The 5486-nt window shown below is 38.0% G+C and overlaps 1 pseudogene; it reads right to left on the reverse strand.

Moving 5' to 3' along the window:
- Positions 1-908: 908 nt before the first annotated feature.
- On the reverse strand, positions 909-1521 carry LOC142424915 (THO complex subunit 7 homolog pseudogene; annotated as a pseudogene).
- Between the last annotated feature and the right edge of the window lie 3965 nt (positions 1522-5486).

The raw sequence follows: 5486 nt of genomic DNA on the forward strand, positions 1-5486 counted from the left end.
ATTCTAGGCATTAGTGGACCAAAATTGACTGGTATTGACTATTTTGAATCAGAAAATCATATGATTTACTACAGTGCTGGGATTCAAATGATTTTACAGCCAGCTCACTGCCTGGTGACCTTTGAAGTATAAAAAATGGTATACCGAAGGATAATTTATGATCCCATACAGTTAATACTCACACAAAAACAATAAAGTAGGTAAACAAACCTACCTTGAGTTGTAACATATTGATGAAACAATTTACATAATGCCTGACAATAAAACTGTTATTTAAGGTGCTTCTTGATTGACATCGTAACTTACAAAATTCTTCACTGAGCATCATGGCCTATGTAATTTATTCTGAACCATCTTTTCACAGCAGGAGTAGGGTCCCGTTCCTTTAGAGGTAGGCCGATTAGACAGTAGTCATTGTGATTGACAGATTTGAAACTGTCAAGCAACTTCTGTTCTCTGAATATATTACGCTCTTCTTTGGAAAAACTCCATTCCACTTATGCTGAACATAGAGCAATTGTTCGGAATTTTTTTTTAGCTCTTAAACACTTTCAGGAACTGCATAATTCACTCATAATATCTTGTGGGAATAGTAAGCATAACATAAAGTAGACATGAATGATAACGTGTCACCCTCTGGTTGTCACTTTTTCCTCTCTTTTTTTTTTTTTTGGCATGAAATCAGTTTATTAAACATTTTGGGACTGAAAACGAATTTGGATAAAACCAAGTCTGTGCTGAAGTCATTTTCTGTTGTGTGTAGAAATGCAAATAAATGTGCATCACTTTTAAAACCAAAGTATTCCACTACAGAAATTTTAAGTATCTCAAAGAACAGAAATGTTTCTAAACCCAGTAAGATCATATAGTTAGCTCAGCATTCTTGGGGCGGTGCGAGATGAGCTTGTCTATGGCTCAGTATCTGTAGCCAGGTTTATTTCTTGAGGTTCTTCTACTTCTGAGAGGTTTTCATCATTTTCCAGTGTTTGTTGAAGTTTGTGGATGGTACTAAGAAGAACGTGAAACTGTTTCCTCCTCAATTCCAGCTTATTTTCAACACTTTCTTTAATATGAGGAAGATGCTGTAATTCTTTACCCAGAGCCTCTAGTTCCTTTACTGTTTCATGCCTGTTTGGATGATGCTGGATGATTTTTGCTAAAGCATCATGCTCTGAGTGATTTTCATATTCGTTTTGCTTGAAGAATTTGCTTTTTGCACTCAGAAATCTTTTCATGGGCTTCAGCGATGCTACATTCTATTTCTTTGTAAATTTTTTCATAATTTTCCATTTCTCTGAGATTCATGTCCTATACCAACAATGTTCGGCCCACTGAAAATTCACATTGCAACAGTGTGCTTAGCATACGTTCGTATTGGATGTATCCCTCTTCCTGGGATCTAGAGTTGCACCATTTAAGGATGCTTTTCACAAGCAGATTAATTCCTCAATCATCTCCAGCACCATCTCCATCAACGAGGAGATGCTTCCATATGACTTTGTCATCAATCATGGCTCCCATGGCATACACGGCAGCAGTGGTGACACCTTTTCCTCTTACATTATAAGTGTGCTAACTCAAGTAACAAACACAAGGTAATCAAAATTTAGTATTTAGTCAAAAGTATAATGAGTTTCATGAAATAAATAAATAAATAATACGAGCATTGTCCCGCCTCATTTTTTTATGCCTACAGACAGAATGAACATTACTATGGGCACTTGGAATATGCTGTTGAGTAGATGAACAACTAAGGAGCCCTAGTGGCTTCGTGGATTATTCATTGAACTTCTAATCACAAGATCAGTAGTTCAAAACCACCATATATTCCTCAGGAAAAAATGAGGCTTTCTACTCTTATAAAGATTTACAGACTCAAAAAAAACCAAAAAACAAAAACCTAAGGGTTGTAAATTTGTGATTTCCACATTGGGCAACTGCCCAACCCCCGACCTCAGAGAGAACTCTGAATATAAGTGCCATTTTACTAACTGTTTTACCAAGCTGAGCAAAAATTAGGTATCTTCCCTGCCAAACAGGTGCACATTGACTGAATCCCACTGGTTTGTGTATACTGGAAATGAAACAAGAGTAATGGCATCGTATTCAATGTCAAAAAGGTCGTTTCAAGATGGATCTTGAAGTACAATGCTGTCTGTGATGGAATCATATCTATCTGCATTCAAGGAATTCCAGTCAAAAGAATCATTACCCAAATTTATGCACCAATCACCAAAACTAGTGATGCAGAAGTTGAATAATTCTATCAACAATTCCACTGGAAATCGATCAGAAATGCAATCAAGATACATTGATAATAATTGGTGATTGGAATGCAAAAGTTGAAACAAAGAGGAAAAACAGTATTGGAAAATATGGCTTCGGTGATCGAAACAAAGCCAGAAATTGTATGTACTGAGTTTGCATGATAGAATTTTGCAAAATCAACAACTTGTTCATAACAAAAGCCCGTTATGAACAACACAAAAAGCGATTATACAAATGGATGTCTCTTGGTGTATTATACAAAAAATCAAATTAACTACATCTGTACAAACAGATGACGGTGAAGCTCAATCTCACCAGTTAAAATGATGTCCTGGTCGGACTTTGGAAAAAAACATCAATTGCTCATATGCAATTTCAGGTGGAAACTGAAGAAAATTGAAACAAATCCAAAAGAGCCAAAATACAACCTTGAGTGTCTCCCACCTGAATTTCCAGAGCATCTCAAGATACTTCATTGAACACTAATGACAGAAGACCCAACGAGCTGTGGGATAACATCAAGAACGTTGTTCATGAAGGAAGCTAAAGGTCTTCAAAAAGATCAGGAAGAAAAGAATACAAGAGACTCTGAAGATTGCTCTTGATTGTAGATTATCTATGGCACATGGAAAAAATAATAAACTCAAAGAGCTGAACAAAAAATTTCAAAGGTATCCTCAAGAAGACAAAGTAAAATATTATAATGAAAACCTAGAACTAGACCACCAGGAGGAAAGAATGTGCCCACCCTGTCTCAAACAGAAGGAACTGAAGAAAAATGCAAGCCTCACGTTGTAACATTGAAAGGTTCCAGGGGGAAAATCGCCAAGAAATGTGGGAGATTGCTACTTGGCCAACTAACTGGAAGAGATCCATAGTTGTGCCCATTCCAAAGAAAGTGTCCTGACAGAATGCTCACATTATAGAACAATAGCATTAACATCACATGTAAATAAATATTTGCTGAAGGTTATCCAACAATGATTGCAAATTCAGGCCAGATTCAGAAGAGGATTCCCAACAAAAAAACCCCAGAGAGACAAAACACAGTAGCAGAGCTAATATCTCTCATAGAAGAATCAGATACAGATCTGCCACAGAAGGAAATCTTCAGAAGTCTGCTCGCAGTAATACAAGTGCTGAGGGAAGCAACCCAGAAAAAGGATGTAATGATAGAGGAGATGAAGGCCACAATAGAGGGGATGATGTCCACTTACCAAAGGGAACTGCAGGAGCTAACAGAGAAGGTAACAGAAGCCACACACAAGTTCACAGAATTTATGATTACGCTTCATGAGGCAGATAACTGTATCAGTGATCTCAAGGACACTCAAACAGACCTAAGCAAGCAGGAAGGACAGTTAGATAAGAAAATTAAATAAGCAGAAGATAACCTGAGATCAATGACAGATGCTATGAGGAGGAATAATATTCAAATAATCGGTCTGCTGGAGCACAACACAACACACAAGTTAGCCAAGATAGCAAAGGAATTTATGGAAGAAAATTTTCCCGCCCTAACAAGAGAGAATTAGGCACTCATACAGGAAGCAGAAAGGAACCAGCTAGACTAGACCCTAAGAAGAACACACCAAGACATATAATAGTAAAAATGTCCAACTTCCAGGAAAAAGAGAAAATTTTAAGAGCAGCAAGAGAAAGGAAGACAGTCACATACAAAGGAGCGCAGGTAGAAGTATGCTCAGACCTATCAGCCAATACCATGACCAGGTAGGATTCATCCCATGGATGCAGGGATGGTTTAACATCTGAAAATCCATCAATATTATACACCACATCAAGAAGAAAAAGGATAAAAACCATATGATAATATCCATAGATACAGAAAAAGCATTGGACAGCATCCAAAATCCATTCCTAATTAAGACACTCATGAAGCTAGGATTGGACGGTAAGTTCCTGAAGCTGATACAAGCTATCTATGAAAGGCCAACGACCAACATCATAGTTAATGGAGAAAACAATCCCACTGAAAAACAGTACAAGACAAGGATGCTCCCTGTCCCCACTTCTATTCAATATCATTCTGGAGGTTCTGGTTAACAACATAAGACGGTGGAATGACATCAAAGGGATCCAAATGGAAAAGGAAAAGTTGAAACTATCGCTATTTGCAGATGACATGATCCTGTACATTGAAAACCCCAAAAGCTCCACAGTTGGAGTACATACAGTGATAGAGTCACAGGATAAAAGATTAATAAACAGAAATTGGTAGGTTTTCCATGCACAGTGGACAGGACCATGGAAGAGGGGATTAAGAAGGAAGTACCCTTCACAGTAGGTAAGAACAAACTGAAATACCTAGGAATATATTTAACAACAACAAAAAAACTAAAGACCTCTACAAGGAAAACTATAAGCCCTTACTATAGGAAACCAAAAGCAACCTCCACAAATGGAAGAACATCCCCTGCTCGTGGATTGGAAGGCTTAACATAGTAAAGATGACAATCTTACCTAAAGCACTTTACAAGTTCAATGCTATACCAATTCAAATACCATCAACCTTCAAAAAATTGGAAAAACTGATCACCAATTTCATATGGAAAGGGAAGACCCCAGAAATAGCAGAGAACTCCTCAAGAAGAAGGACAAAGTTGGAGGACTCACCTTACACGATTTAATTGCATATTACACAGCTAAAGTGGTCAAAACAGCATGGTACTGGCACAATGGTAGACACTCAGACCAGTGGAAAAGAATAGAAAGCCCAGGAATAAAACTTTCAGCATATAGACAACTGATCTTCAACAAGGGTCCCAAAAACATCAAGTGGGAAGCGGATCCCCTTTTCAACAAGTGTTGCTGAAACAATGGATATCACATGTAGAAAAATGAAACAAGGCATTTACCTCAGCCCATGCACAAGGATAAACTCAAGGTGGATCACAAACCTAGAAGTTAAACCCCAAATCATCAGGACCATCAAGGAGGGAATTGGGACTAACCTCAGAGCACTGGTCCAGGGAATTCATAGGCTCACTGCAATAGGGAAGGGTACACACACAAGTGTACTAGAAATCAACAAATGGGATCTAATAAGAATAAAGCACCTGTGCACCTCGAAAAGCTTCACCAAGAAGGTGACAGGACAACCCACAGACTGGGAGAGGATTTTTAGTAATGACACCTCGGACAAAGGGCTCATTACTAAAATCTGCAACACCCTTGTGACCTGCAAAAAGAGGAAAACA

The sequence above is a fragment of the Tenrec ecaudatus genome, chromosome 13, assembly GCF_050624435.1.
Source record: "Tenrec ecaudatus isolate mTenEca1 chromosome 13, mTenEca1.hap1, whole genome shotgun sequence".
Lineage (NCBI taxonomy): Eukaryota > Metazoa > Chordata > Mammalia > Afrosoricida > Tenrecidae > Tenrec > Tenrec ecaudatus.